We start from the raw sequence: 17,123 nt of genomic DNA, 5'->3' as shown, positions 1-17,123 counted from the left end.
AAATTTGCGTTTGCGTTTCACGAGCATAGCTGAACGGGGGCCATTCACCAACGGGCTGCGCGTGACATACCGTGTCATTACCGAAATTATATAGATTAATCGGAAACAGTTCGGTGGAGAGTCGAAGGAGAGGAAAAAAAGAGGCGACCGCCCATCATCGGGGTCGTTTTCTCTTAAACGAAAGGATTCCTCGCTACAGCGATTCAGGTGTCACGAGAAGAGGCAGGGAAAGATGCGAGTGATGAGAAGAATTGCGCTGGAACGAGTCAGTCACACGCTAGAACATCGTAAAAATTATTGCCACATTTAACGCATAAATAATCGTCGGCATAAGTAACGCATTCACGTACACACAGAAAAATATTCTGTTGTGCTAATAAAAGTGGTTACTTAATTTATTTTTTCCTTTTAAGTAATAATTTGATAAAGAATATTTTCTTGATAATAATTTTAAAATATATTTATTACAAATTTTAGAATTGATTATTATGTATTTAAAACAAAAATTTATTCTTTTTTTATATTATAAAACTGCAATTTTATATAATAAGCAAATATATTTGTTTTAATTTAATAATCTTGATTGAAACATTAAACTTACTAGGATTTAGAATATTTTAAATAAATTGTGATGGACTTATAATACAGATTTGCGGTTATATGAACTTTTCAAATATTATTGAAACAAGTATACAATTATTACTTGTGTAATAATTGTACAGTAAATATTTTTCTGTATGCATGTACGATGCATTTGATACAAAAAAAAATCAATTTAAGAAAATTTCCTTCCATTTTTCGTGGCTTATGAGAAATCTTTCTTTTCTTCATTCATCATTCTCGGTCATTTTTCTCTTAATTGTTATCTACATTGCATTTATTATCTATATTAGTGTCACTCTCCCATCATTTATGCAACGTTACGCGATTCCGAGATTTATTCGTTTGATACACAACTGCGTTCGATGTCAACTCGCCGCGTGGAATAAACGACCACATTTATCATTAAATATGCGCCAAAAATACAGGCGAATGACGATATCAGACGCGGCGAAAAAAAAAAACACGATGTGCGCGTGTTACGTACGAAACCGCGCCGGCTCCTCGGCGGCGGACTGCGCCTAAAAATAGTGGGCATCCTAGAAAATGTAAACGGGGCCGCGGGGCAGCACACACGGTCTCGTGCAGCTGACTATGAAATTCACAAAGGACCCGCGCGCCGGAACAAAGGCACTCGTACGCGCGAAGACGCCGTAAGCCGGAAGAGCGAGAAGGAGAGGAGAGTGGCCGGACGGGCCCTGAAAGAGAGAGAGAGAGAGAGAGAGAGAGAGAGAGAGAGAGGGAGAGGAGAGGAGAGGAGAGGAAAAGAACTCGATGAGGAGGATCATTGGCATAAGGAGAAAGGGCAGGCGGGACGAAGCTGCGGGGTAGATACGCCTCTGAAACATGCAGAAACGCAAAACGGTGCCGGTCAGGAAGCGGGACGCTTCTGGGAAAGGTACTGCGCCATCTGCACCGCCCAAGAAATCGCCGATCCGTCGCCCGGGTCTCGTGTTTATCGATGATTACCACATATAGCTACGTTCTCGAGGTGCGAGCCATGCGCGGCGCCGAAATTCTTGGAAAATTCGCGAATTTCGTTTTGCGCGAGAGTACCTCGACGGAATCGAGGCACGGTCTAAGTCTAGAGATTGTTCGAAGTTTCATAATTCGAGGAAATGTCACTTGCCCGAATCTCTGTCCTAGAAAACGAAGTTTGTCTTTCCCTCCGCACGCATGGCGCGTTATTAAACCGTTATTATGAAGGGCTCGAACGAACTTTCCTCGGAAAATAATTAAGCGATCCAATTAGTCCCCCGAGCCCGGGTACTCGCTCGCGCCTCGAATTATCGTCACGTCCCGGGGAGGATCGCTGAGGGCCACTGAGCCGATGGTCTGGAAGGATGCGAAAGGGGATACGGCGATTTGGAGCAAGTCTCCAATTCTTGGAGGAATCGTGCGTGTTTGACCGGAGGGCCCGGGGAAGGAGGAGGCGGAGGAGCGAGGAAAAAGGCGAGAGAGAGAGAGAGAGAGAGAGGGAGAGGGGGGAGGGTGGACGGTAGATTGGAGGCGGCAAAATGGAAAGGTTAAGTTACGAAACGCAACGGCAGCCTCCAAGGTCTCCCTTGTCTCCCTCAATCCCCACACCTCATCGGTCGATCTGACCCTTTTTTTTCTTTTCGGCTGAATGGATCGAACATGTAACGCAAAGAGTGACTCCTGATACACGCAGCCCTACCGCAACGTGCGGCTATTCATCGCGGCTTTACCGCGATCGATTGCAGACCGCAACGCTGCTGTCAAGCGTATCACTGTTATCAGCGTACGGCCCTGTCCTCCCGACCCTCCCGTCCTCATTTTCGGCCCTCCCGGATGCGTAGCGATCTCGCCCGCGCCTCCGCTGATATCTTATACGCCGCTGACGCGTATGTGAGCGAGTTGGGAAAATGGAGGCCCAGCGTCAAAGATGGTATCGCGTTAACTCAAAACGGTTCAGGGTACGCAATATAGAGTGCTTTCCAATTGCTTATCACATCTTAATACATAGGAAATGTATATAGGAATGCACAAAGTATAGCATTGTGCATGACTCAATTGGAACAGAATGTGTACGCTATGTTACGATTTCGAACAGAATTAGATTAGGGCTGATATTCATAGTCGATTCTTATATTTGACACTGTCTTAAAATGTCAGCCAATCAGAGGATTGTTTTAGTATCTTAAGACATTACTTGAGACGGTCTTAAAATAAGAACGGACTATGAACACCGCTCTAAATGTAACTTCTTCAGCTTGTATCGAATGAGAAAAAGTAAAAAATGTCACTCAACGTTCTCCAACCTCATTTATATATAACCGCTGCGATTAATAACATATAATAGACTTTCTATAATAAGTCATTATCTAAGGGCGATTTTTACGAAGCTCGCGGTTAACTTAACCAGTCTAGTAACTTTGCAGAATTCCAACTGAAGCTAATGTCGGAGAAAAAATGCGAACTGAATACATTTACATATTTACATTTATAATTTCTCTCTTTGCATTTTTTCTCCGACATCTGTTTCAGTTGGAATCCTGCAAAGTTACTAGACTGGTTAAGTCAACTGGAGCTTGGTAAAAGTTGCTCTAAGTTTAAGTCTTGAACCGTAAGAAATTGACCAATCACAGTTGAATGTGGAAAAAATAATTGACTATGATTGGTCAATTTCTTACGGCTTAAGACTCAAGTTTAGATAATGACTTAATTATTGTGGAAAGTCCATAATTGTCACTAGAAAACAAGCTTATAGAACCGACTAATAATTCTCAGGCTGATTATGGATGTAGTGTTGTGTCGACAATTATGGCAATTAGAATACAGCTTGTATCGCCGTGTACACGAAAATGTAATTTTACAGTTAGGAAGCATCCATAGAAGATAACACGATAACGATCATCTATTTTCTTTTGCGGTGGCAGATATAATATAAGAATGAAATACTAGATCCAGCCTCCGGATATACTGCAGGATTTCATTATGCAGAAAATAGAGGTCCTGAACCGACCGGAACCACCCTGCCGGAAAGTTAAAAATGCTGCGTACGCAGAGAGAGAATAGAACGATGCGTGTGCGTATGCGCTGTGTGGCGCTGCGGATCCGGCCAGGCCTTGACACATTTCGTTCGGTGGCGCCAAATTGGTCGCTTGGGCGAGCACTCGCTCCGAACGAGAGAGGAAGAGGATGGAAGAGGAGGAAGAGGAGAATGGTTAAAAGAGAGGGGAGAAGGAGGGACGAAGGGACGAACAAATCGGAAGGATAAGAGAGACCGCGGCATGATAAGAGAGAACGGGATGGCAAAATCAACGATATTGAGGGAGCCAGAGAGAAAGAAAGAGAGGGTGAAGAGGCCGAGGGCCAAAATGGAGAGAAGATAGAGGAGGGCGAGGCGGAGGAAAATCAATGTCAGGCAACGTGCGTTGCAACCCGAAATCAAGGGAGCTCAGGCCTCCCACGCTGTTCCCATCCCGGCTTGGTACCCGGTCGATTTTGCAAGGGATGGCGGTACGAGCGCACACCCTCTCCCTTTTTTAACCCCTCGGAGACTGGAGTGAACCATAACCCGCACAACGGTCCACTTCCCAGGCCTCCCTGATTCGCAATATCCTTATGATTGAAGATATGGTATATCTTCGTTTTGATATCGGTAACTACCGGCAACAAACTTCTTTGGAATTTCAATAAGAATAAAGACCTCCTTATATATTCGTAGACATAATGCTACAAGCAACCTTGCTATAATATGATGATGGGTAATAATGTTGTCAATGTTAAGAGCGAAGGTGGAGCGTATGATGGAAGATCGATCATTGTTAAAGTATGTTAAAGTATAGATTATCGTTTTCCATTTCCGAAATATAGAGAACTCCGAGAAAACGATAGTAGTTTGGACAGGGAGTTGACGAAGGTCTTCCTGATCTCCTCAGGGCCATGAAGAGCGAGTTTAGATAGCTTGTTGAAATTCTGAAATACTTTGGTCACGTAGTCGGCGAAGCGATCCGAACCGTTAGAGCTCGGAAATAGTTAAGAATCGGAGGGAATTCGAAGAAAGGCCTCGATTATGCACCTCGGTCTATTATATATGGGTACGGTACAAAGCATGTTAATTATCAAAGTGCACAAGGTTAAAATCGAGATTTCTAATTTTAGAAATTAAACCATAAAAATTTTTTTACATATGCACTTTATTTAAAGAATAATTATCTTCGTAGAAAACTTGGCCACGCACAAAAATCCGTTTCTACTAGCGCGCGAAATAATGCGGAGAATGGATCCTTCTTGGAATCGCACCACGCCGATATGAGATGACATTGACAATATAATATACAAAACGCAATATCCCGCCGTAAATAGCTAATTTCTCCAAATTGACAAATTTACTTCCTGGCAAGTATTATATAAATTTATATAATACTTATATAAATTTACTTCTTGGCGAATATATTCGCTTCGACCAAAAATAAAATTCCTCGATTTATTTCATCTATTATTTGATTTATTCTTATCACATATACGGTCCTATAATATATTATATTGTTTATTCTTATCAATGTAATTTCCACTTATAATAGCATATACGCCTGGAAATTAGAGATTAATTATCTCATTATTCTTAATGTTGTCGAGCATTAAATTTAACTCTTTATTTAATTTAATACTCGACAACATTAAGAATAATGAGATAATTAATTATGCTATAATTATTACTCTAATTTCCAGGCATATATTATAAGTGGAAATTATATTGATAAGAATAAATCAAATAATAGATGAAATAAATCCTACTTTTGGTCGAAGCGAATCTTGATGCCTATAAATATCATATTCATATGCAAATTTACAAATACATCCTTCAATTCTATAAACTGCGCATCGATTTAGTTTTTAGACTTAAAACGCTTCGTAAATTGAAGCTGGAAATAACATTACATCAAACGTCAACTTAATAATGATGCTAATAAGAGTTAATTCGGAAAATATCATTTCATCCAGAGTTTGAACTTGGAACTTTCTACTTTCTCCAGGATGGGTTTTCCAAGAGGTCTTACCAATTCGATTATCGTAATAAATATTTTCACATGCCTCGGTGACCAAATTTATTTAAACGAATACACGTCTTGAAAAATCGGGAGTTTCAAGTTCAAATCTTGGATGAGGTCATTTTTCGCAATATAAGTTCTTATGAGCATAACATCAATATTAAATTGATGATCAACGTGAATTGTGATATTATTTCTAATTTCAATTTATAATTGCATTTCAAGTCCGACAAACTGAATCGGTACGCAGATTATAGAAGTGAAAAATGTATTTGCAAATTTGCATATAAATATTATTAAACGTCAAGATGCGTTACAACCAAAAATAACATTCTATTATTTGACATGTACTGTTACTACATGATCGATTCTGACGCGAATAAACATTTTGCGAATTACGTTGTCCGCCCACTCTCACGAGTGCTTGTCGACTCACTTCCTTGACGCGTGAACGTCTGAAAAAGCTGCGTGTCTCCGAGCGTCTGCGTGTCCGCGATGAAAATAGTGTAGACATAATTTTCCAGGGAAACGTGCGATTTAGTGCGATTGCTTTGTTCGCGAGGACGTCGGACGTCGCGTGGCCGTCACGCCGGTCATACACGCGTGAGCGTTCTTCTCCGCGTTTGCGCGCGCGCGTATCCGACGCCGGTTCACGAATGCGTCCGAAGCACGCGAAGACGACGAAAGTTTTGGCGGCACGTGCACGCACACATCGTTGCGCGCGCGCATACACGCAGCCCCGTGCACGCACGCATTTGTTATTGATTGATACGCGCGGTAGGCCCGGCGCGAGAGATCCTCGGAGCCCTACACTACGCGATGTAGCGGAAAACGCGAATTCCTGAAAATATGGGTACCTTCGAGGGCATCCACTGGCCCCCTCCTCGCGCGTTAGCACATTCCTCACGTGCGTTGTAAGAATAACTGTCGTATTTCTGCACTCTCCTCACATTAGTGAATTTCTAAAGGTTGAAAGAACGTTACGGTAATAACATAGCGAATTACTCTCGCAAAATTCACTGGGGTTTTGCTCGATGATAAAAGAATCAATTTGTTTTTTAAATTGCGTCGAGCGAGCGACATTAGTATTATTCAAATAAGTAGAAGCGCTATATATAAATATATACGGCCGAGTTAAACTGAGTGTCGATTATCATCAAATTTAAAACGCAATTAATGCCGAAATAGTAATATCTCAAATTAAATTGATCATCGATTTAATTTGAGAGAGTTACTATTTCGATGATGCTATTAATGATGCTAATAAGCATCTTAAAGCACTGCAAAGATGTGGCTGAGGTGATATTTTTTGTAATAATAATGTTTTTAAGGTGCTTATTAGCATTATTAAATGAATGATCAATTTAATCTGAAATATTTCAATCTCACTTTATGATTGCGGTTCAGAATCCGACAATAATACGTTATTTAAATTTAAAAACATTTATTTAGCTAAAAAATATGTTTAAAATGTAAGAAATTATTAGGCATCAAAATCCAGCCTTGATCGCATTTGACGCTTTTTATTAATTTGTGTTATTCATATTACAGTCTCTCTCTCTCTAATCTAATTTATTATTATTCGCATGCACAATTTTTTAGCCTTATGAAAGATGTGATACCGCGCGATATATTTAATATCATTATTTATTGGACGTGATTTAAATTACAGCTAGTGATAAAAGCGACGAATCGTTGGAATATGTGCTTCGGCGCGAAGAACATCCCGCAAGAAGCGACGTAATAATCAACTGCGACGAATTTCGCGAGATTCGATGGTGGTGGTGCTGCAGTAAATTTGCACCCACGCCTGGCTGCCCGCCCAATTTGACGTTCCACCCCCGCCTTCCCCGCCACGAAAATATACGCGCCTGGGCGTCGAGTAGCTGGCGCTATCCCGTGTGCGCGTCGCGAACCTCACGCAATGACGCAGCGCATGCGGTGCGTCGTGCACACGCATGAGGCGCGTGAGCGTGCGTCGCGTCGCGTCGCGGAGCCTAATTTCTATATGCCTATGTGCATCGATACGGTTGCCGTTAACGCGTTACGCATCGCACGAATTTCAGCCATCTTCCGGCAGCATTCCCCGACCGGATATTCCACATCTACTTTTATAATGTGAACCCATGCGTTTTTTTTTTTTTCAGTCGGAAGATTTATTTAAGAAGGAGCGAAAATTAATTGCGAAAGGAAGATTATTAAGGTAGTTTATATTGAGAAATACATAATGCCTCTTGTGCGTGCGCGCACACGCGTGAGACCAGTCTACCGGTTTTTTCGAGCTGCGGTTTCTTCTTCTCACGCACGATGCAGCAACGATAAGAAAGATAGAGAAAGGAGACGCGACCGGGCAGCGTTTGTCCTTTATGTATAGGAAAACCTGGACCTGGGAGGGGACGACGAGAAATAGAGGATATCCAGCGAAGATAGGGTTACGCATATTGTGCGTGGGCGGAGGGTAACGCCGGTTCGCAGCAAGGCGCGCTCGTTGTTTTATTCGAGCTTGCCGGTGCGGGGAGTATGGTAATAAAGCTCGCGGAAGGGGGGGGTTTCATAGGAGGCTACAGTCCGGCTATTTTGTCCTCGTCCGTATGGAGGAAGCATGGAAAAAATGCGTCGCGCGCGCGCCCGCGACGGTAAAAAATTCAACCCTCCGAGGGTGGGCGATGGTTAATGAAAATGAATGAAAAATTTATGGCCGCATCTATCGACGGGGCTTTGTCCGGGCTTCCGCGACTCCAGTTTCATGTAATATAAACCATGAAACCAAGAAAAATCCTAAGTAATTACGATGGAAGTAATCGCAATGATTAAAAACGATAAGAAACTCGATAATTAAAAATTGTTGAAAGAGAAGTAAAATGGTCAATTCAGCTTTCCGACGAGTCGAAAGAGATAATTACAATGAAGGTAAAAAGTATTCGTGTACGGGAGATTTTTATTTAAAGAAACTTATTTGTAAAAAGTAAGTATTAATTAGCAATTTATAATAAGTATATTCTATCTTAATATAAACAAAAAAGGTTCGCAGAAATAATTATCTCTTGATGAGAACCTTTTTTTGACTGTACGAATACTTTTTATACAAATAATACAATTTTTCATTTTCGATTATTGTTAAATAAAAAAATATATTTTAATTATTACACATTTTTTAGATAAATTTGAGAAATATACAATTTATTTTATTTTTTGTTAATAAATTACTAATTAATATTTACTTCCTAAAAATAAGATTTTTTTGAAAGATATCTTTCCTGTAAGTATACTTCGTGGGCACTCATTATTTTTTTTGCTGTTGTTATAATCATTATCATTATGAGATATTTTTTAATATTTTATTGCACGATGAATAAATAATGTTTTTCTATTAAAAATAGCTCCGTTAATTACATACACAGTAATCACAATTGCTAAGTAAATACGGATATACATACGTGATCTATGAGCATAATGTTATGCAAATCAAAGTCATTGTCACACATCGCGAGCCTAAAGGCATGAGCGCGAGTAAATTCTCTTTAATTGAATACATCCTCCGGTGCAAAGTGCGTTTTTCTCATGGTCTTTTTCGGGCCATTCATTAATGTCTCAAAACCGCTTACTAATTATCAGGAAACGTAAAATTGCACTTCTCGTAGATTCGTCGTTTCTAAAAAGGTCCTTTCTCAAAAATTGTTGTTCATTACTATTCTCGATTATTTTCCTAACTAATTAGCGTTAATCTTCCCGAGTTGATCGTAATTACGTCGTCCCACATTGCGTACAAATAATCGTCATCCGTAGCATGTCGTTTATCAACGATTTCACATCTATCACGTATATTGTTGACGATGATTATTCTGCTCAATGTAATGCATATTCATACACTCGTGCACACACATCCTGATTACGTCAAAGCGCAGTGTCGTGCTCTCTCATAAAAAACAAGACCTTTACGAAAAAAAAGGGCGTTCCTTCTTTTTATGTATATGTGTGTATTTTTCGATTGCGTTCCATGCTTCATTTATCAGTTCGTTCTTACGAGCGGGTGCTCCAATGGCCTTATCATGAATTATTTCGTGACCCGAATTCGGCATTGTACCCGCGGATTCTCTCTCCCTCTCTCTCTCTCCCACTCCCACATTCGATCTCCCTCGCTCTTTCTCTCCGCCGTTCTCGCTCTCTCTCCTTTCTATCATATCCGGTGGTCTAACGGTTAACAGTGAACTGTATGTGTACCATTTACATATACACGTACGTATGCTCGTGTGACGAAACAATACGCGCAGTCGAGGAGTTTTCGTGCTTGGCCCCAACGAAAACGCGAGGCGCTTGTCGTACGCCATGCGTGTGTGGGCGACATCAAGATAGGCGTTATCACAGGCCAACCACAGATGATCGTATCTCGCTTACCTCCCCTTGCCCTCCGCCGCTCCGCCTTTCTGCGCATCGACCTACTGAGAACGTGTGCGTGCAATCGTTGCAATCGTTACGACACTGATAATAAGCTCGTTTTCGCATGGCATAATTCAATTTCCTGATTATCTGTAATGCGCGTTTAGATATAAATGTTGTTACCCAATAGTTGGCGAAAGAGGTCACGTACAAATATGTATATAGTATATTTTAAATAATATTACTTTTTTTAAAAATTAAATTTTAATAAATATTTGTTCAAGTTATAGTTCTAAGTAAATATTTACTAAATGCAAACATATATTTATTTGGTACAAGAATCACTAATTTATGTGTGTGTGTGTGTGTGTGTGTGTGTGTGTGTGTGTGTGTGTGAGCTATAACTATTTACTTAGTACTATTCAAAGAAATATATATATTAAGATTCAGTAATTGTTTTTTCAGTGTACTGCAATAATAAATCTTGCCCTCAAAAGCTGATACTTTTATAATATTTAACGTGTTCCAATACTCAAGAATTTCGCGAGCTGATGAAGTCCGTGAATTCCACGAATTTTGATATTGTACTTTTCGATTGCAATCGATATGGATGAAGATTACATTCATTATATAGAACACGTTATGTCTCCTTGATAACTATACGATAACTATATAAGAACATTATTGTTACGTGGAATGAGATATGGTCGAATAATTTGTCGAATAAATGACCGCGCGCCGCTATGAAGGGCAGATAATAATTTCGTGTAATCTACGAAGTAATCGAACAATTTTAGGCCGTAGTTGGGCGGGCGGTCTCTAATTCGGGTTACTGCGATTCTACCGCATACTACCGCCCCTGATCGATCAATACGAACTATATATGAACGTGGGGATGTCTGTCATGCCACTTTCTGACCACACTCCTGTCAAATACTATGCCAGATATTCATAAACGATGGTCATAGAGCGTCTAAGCGAATATTGATTTGTTTTTTATAAATTTCCGTGTACGCGTATTAAATTTATCATTTTTCGCCTAAAACAATGCCGTTAATTTTTTCTACGTTTTTGAAGGGATCATGATGACTTTTTAAGAAGCCTATCGGGCACGCGTGAAACGGATGTTTTCTTTTACGAAGATAATTTGCAGCGAGTTAGAGCGGCTCATGCTCTTCTAACTATCTTTCTAAAACACCGCGCCTGGCCATGACATACATAGCAGCCAGCCTTTCGCATCTTCTCTGGGGAACGTCTAAACAGCCTAAACCCATAACTCACGAGGGATCTGCTGCCTTGTCTTCGAAGAGAACCCGCTATTTTCTCACGTCTCGAAAATAGCTACTTTTATCGTCGTGCACAAAGAGCCGGTTGATCGACTTGATCTTACGGTTTGCATCGCGAATAAAAAAATCTATTGAAGTAAAAAATTAAGCACAAACTAGAGTTACAGTTATTCCGTTATTTCGTTCATGATAACGGCGTTCGAAATAATATATTCACCAATACACGAGTTGACTAATCCGTGTCGCGAGTTGCGGGCATAAAAATAGGGCATGCATTTAATTTTATACCGTTCCAAGGCCTGACGTAACAAAGTCGTTTAATCGACATAACTGCGTAGGAAGGTAAGCTGGTTGCACGATTTTCGACACATTGCCGCAATGTAATAGGCAAAGGCCCCCACATTCCTCTTGTGCAACGATTTTCGGTGATGGAAGGTATCGTGACGGCGACAGTAGAACGCCGCGGCAAGGCTGAATTACGTCTAATCGCTTCTAAGAACCTGCTAGCCGAATGAGCGGCCTCTTTTTTAAATGGCATGTAATGGCAACTTGCGTGCATGCGGGGAATGTCGAAAAATTATTCATAATAATAACGATCGGATTTAAATAGGAAAAGTTTATATCCTTGGAATTTTGTAAAAAATAATTAAATATCAGAATTTGATGACACGTTTTTGGAATTAATAGTAGCTTTCCGTGAAGATAAAAAAAATATCTAAGAGTATCCCTCTAGTTATATTAGCGATATTGATTTCTATTTTGTATATTCTCGTATTGACAATGGCTACGTTCAATGTGAAATCTATAGTGTCAAATAGAATTTAGTATAAAATAACGATATAATTGAGTAGAAGCAGTAGCGAGTCACATCACTCTAAATTTCTTATAGTAAAATCTCACTCCAAGTTTTTTTTGAAGTAAAATTTGACTCCTTCGAAGTAAAAATTCACTCTAAAAAGAGTGAAAATTATCACTCTTTTTCAAGAAGTAAAATATTTTCTCTTTTTTTTCAAGGGTGATTTTCACTTTCTTGGAGTGAGATTTCACTGCAAGAAATTTAGAGTGATTAGGTTAAATTTGACAGATTTAACAGTGTTCAACAGAAAAAAACAGTTTTGCAACTATTAGACTTTTTAATATAATTAGTTTATTTAGATTCAATAAAGAAAACTAAGGGCAAGAGCAATCATATTAAAGAATTTGACAATATTTACAAAATTACTTTTTCTGCTGAATACAGCCAATGTTTGCCTCCGTCAAACAAATGCCTTCCATGGCGATGCGAAACCGTCAGCCAAACGTCGTCGCAGGCACGTGAAGGCACACGTGGAATTAATACTCGGAAATGACGAATTAATGTTTAAGCGAGTCGCTGCTTGTACTATACAAGCTTTATCGCTAAAGTTCGTCGCAAGTCTAGCTGAAACTTTTACGAGGCACGCGCGCAAAATTGCAGAAGGGTTGCGAGGTCCTTCTATAAGGAAAATAAAAAAAAAAGAAGCGGACAGGGAGGGAGATAGCGAAAGAAAAAATAATCGGCCGAGGGAAGACAAGGGCCGGCAACGACATGCACCTGTGTGTGAACCCGCACATGTCCGATGCAACTGCACTACCCCTATCTTCCCTCGCACAAAGCTCCATTCATAATTCAGCGGGGCGAATTAGACGAGCGAGGGACACGAGTTCTCTCGCGTGTCTCTGTTGCGAAGGGCACAGGTAGCGAGAGAACAAATTAAGCAACGACGAGCATACTCCGCTTCGACAGAATGAACTGAGCAAGAGACATGTTAGCCCCCCCGAGAGAACACTTTCACTTTCTGCGTCATTTCGTATGTCGCCCAACTGTTCCTCCACTTTTTTTTACTGCTCGCGGGCGGTCGCCAGGCTCTCGCTGTAATTGGTGTACTATAACTGCATAAATAATGAACTCACGATGATAGAAGCATAAATAACCGACAGTCGTCGATGCATGCGCTGCAGAACGATTGAGGGCTGAAGAATGAAATGAATTTTGTTCCGAGCGAGATATTTTATCGAATGACATGCCGTTGTATCGTCACGGTGCGTGTCTTTTACATCGAATCAACGCGACTTATTTGACTGGTAACTCTTATAGTATATTATAGTAAACTTAGAAATTTCTTTTAAGTATAAAAATGCGAGTCTTACAAATCAGTCTTTTTTTTTCAAACATAAGACAGTTATACAATATTGATCGATTATTTTATAAACGGAGTTTGTATTTTTAATAGAAAGTCAAGAAGTGATATTTGGAATTTAAGAGAAAAATATACTGCAGTTAGAAAAATAAAACGTCAAAGAAAAAATACATAGTTCTATGATCGTGTTTTTTTTCAAAGTCTTTTTGTTTAATTTCATTTCAATGCCGATTTTATATAACTTTCATTTATCAATATATGATCATTCTTCAGCAATGAATACAGCGGCAAGATCAAACGTCACGCTATAAAAATTCTTACAAAAAGATTATGTAATACGCAGAAAGATTTTGCTAAAATATCTAAAAATTTAGCTGTGATATATATAGATACAGATTTGAAAATAATTTTCTTGGACCGTTAAAATAATTATGTAGAATGTTCAAACATAAATTAAAAACAATTCTTTAACGCTCGTATAACTTTCAAACAAATTAATAAATAGTGACCCAGGTCAACAATTAAAACGAGCTATAATTAGGTGTGACAATGTAAAAATTTATTTATTTATTTTTTTACAATATAATTTTCCAACGATACGTTTCGACTGTACTTAGTCCTCATCAGTCGCAGAAATATAATTACCCCGTATAACAAAAATTAAATGAATATATGTAGAGGATCATCTCACAACTTCGATTTTCAATAGTCAGTATAAATGCAACCATATTATATTTAGTCAATTTGTCGAACAATAAAACATAATAATGAGGCATAATCCAATCAATTCGTCGGTTAACAGCAAGAAAGGGTAGTTAGTGTGAGTTAAAGAAAGTTTCTGGTAAAATTACAAATATAGATTGAAGTCAAATTATATAAAATGATTATACGTGCGTCCTTAATATTGGTAGAAAATTAAATGGAATAATAAATAATATGATCAAATTAAAGATATAGAATCGTTGCAGATTGAAACTTAAACAAATCTTAACAATTAAAATTATATAGATAAAAATAATTAATTATGTAGAATGCTTAATGATGAGGAATGTTGCAACAAATTTTAACATTTTAGCAACCAGTTTGAGTGTCCTATATAATTATTTTAATGCCCAATAAAATTATTATTAGATCTATAACTAATTAAATTTTTAGATACAACAAATCATCCTTTCTATTCCATTTCTCAAATAAACAAAATACTATTTCGCAAGATAATTACACTAGAGATTTTTATTATCTCGATGTTTAAACGCAATTTATGTTGAATCATTAATAATTTTGTACATGTTTAATACGAATAGTTATCTAATTAACAGTTAACACATATGAAAAGAATAAGAAGACGTCGTTTTTGTGGGCAGAGGAATAATAAAAGTGATTCTAATTCGAGACCGTTTGAGCAGATTCCATAAAATTCAAATCTTATAGACACGCGAAACACACACACACGCCTCACGGTTCGGTTTTTTCTCTTGCCAAATAACTTGCGCAATAGCACTGCGATGTCGCGTAAATTCCACGCCAAGGTGATGATCGGTACGGCGAAGTTTCTAACGAAGGCTCTAACAAAAGGTAACGCTTTAACGACGAATTCTCGGTGAGCATAACTGTACTCCCGATAGAATAACTCAACAATGCAACGGTCATGAATTTTCTCACTACGCCGCTGTGGTTCTCTCTCGCTGTATTCCTTCTCATTCGAGCAGAGCTTCAAAGAACTCTTGCCCACGGTCACATTTACATTAACGCAACAGAATATCCTCACTGTCTCTATTTTTTAAAAATAATATATCTTTTCAGAAATTCACGTCTTTACACCTCTGTGTCTTCGCACAGCCTTTGAATAATTTAAGAGCGGCAAAATTTTTTTGTTTCGACGTTTTGTTTCAATGAGAGATGAGAGACGCATAACTCGCAAAACAGTTTAGGAAACGCGAAATAGAAGATAATACGATAACGAATATCTGTTTTACGGTGGCAAATTCAACATAAGAATGAAATATTAGATCCAGCCTCTGAAAAATTCTTTTATTGCATGTTTTTTTTCAACATCGTATTCATGACGTAGCGATATTAATCTAATTTTTTTTCGACACGTTCCGAGTCTCTTTGAAAATCTCGGAGTAACGTGAAAGTGCAAAGGAAGGCTTTCGAGACGACCGCATGGACCGCTCCGAACTTTGATACATTAATAAATAGCTTCTCCGCCTATCAGCGGACTTCTTTTACTCTTCCTTGAGCACGTTTAACATGCACGGATTACCTCCCCTGTCCTTCCCGTTTCTTTGCCTTTTCTCCTCTGCGGGCCTAATGTCAATAACCGTTGCATTAGTTGACGCTTCGTTACTTTCTTTGCGGCGGGCGAGCGAACGGGCGATTAAAAATGGTCGGGGTGTCATCCGCGATGGTACACGGTCGCCGCGACGCCGACGCCGACGCCGACGTCGAATCGCGTCGGTGTTGGTGGCCAGCGTCCGTCGCACCTGTTTCACGTGGCGTCGTCGTAGCATCACGCTCGGTGATTTGCTCGCCGGAGCAAAAGATGTTCCCAGTGGCTGCACCGTCGCCTGCATCCTCTTTGTACACTTTGTTCACACCGTGAAGGCAAGTCGTAAGGCATCACCCCGTCCCGGGCACGGACGGGGAGACCCGGTAAATCCACGTACATCCACGTACAGCGTCGTCGCTCTCTCTTTCTGCACGTTAGAGCGTCGCCGAAGCGGAGACTGACGTACACGTGGATGAAAAAAGATCTATACGAAAATCGTTCCGAAAACCGTATTATCTCTCGGTTCTATATATTCTTTGATCAGTCTGAGATCGATTTTCCTGTCCTCTTTGAAAGTCAAGAAATTGAATGAGAAGAAAGATTTTTTTAATTTGTTTTAAATCCGTTAAAAGATCCGTTCGTCATCGAGAACGTGGGATAGTTCGGAGAACATCAGACGGCGTTTTCCATAGCTTCTTTTTACGATGCACTGTTTTATCTCTTGCCGCGAGACGACTTCTCGAAAGAGAAGTGGTAGAATGGTGCAAGGATGAGAGAAACGCGGCAGTTGCAACATCCGCGGTCGGGCCCCACGTGCAGCTGATGATGCAACGCCCGTGCATTTTGTAACTCTGTGGCCAGAAGGCCTTCTTACCCAGCATACTGGACTAGATAAAGTAGGATCGAGAGCGTTGCACTGTCTGATAGAGCGTTGAGTAATACGTATATCGTTCTATTAAATGGCTTCTCGGTCAAATATCGCGCGTATCTTAAGTTGTAAAATTTAATTTTCCGAAATATTCGTAGCAAGGAAATTTATCATTCGCATTTACGCTGTATATTTTGACGATGAATCAAAATACACATAGTATGAACGTGAGATTTAATAAACTTGCAAGGTTTTATTCAATTCGAGCCCGTTCATCCATGAGTTCACTGTCAATAGACTTAGCTGCGTTGTTATCTTTTACTTGCGAAGATTTAGCGATCTAATATTACTGTCCGTCAACGTGATTAATGTTTCACGAATAATTTATTACTTTCTAAAATTTTTAGAGTGAATCCCATTCTTAAAAACTGAAAATCAAGCTTCTCTTTTTTAAGACTTGTTCAATTTCCACACTTTAGTGAGATTCTACTCCAAAGAATTTAGAGAATAGATCATCGCACGTGTTGGATGAAATATTTTTGT

This window comes from Trachymyrmex cornetzi, unplaced genomic scaffold (genome assembly GCF_001594075.2).
Source record: "Trachymyrmex cornetzi isolate Tcor2-1 unplaced genomic scaffold, Tcor1.1 scaffold16, whole genome shotgun sequence".
NCBI classification, from domain to species: Eukaryota; Metazoa; Arthropoda; class Insecta; order Hymenoptera; family Formicidae; genus Trachymyrmex; species Trachymyrmex cornetzi.
The sequence above is the reverse complement of the archived record's forward strand: the minus strand, read 5'-3'. Positions refer to the sequence as shown.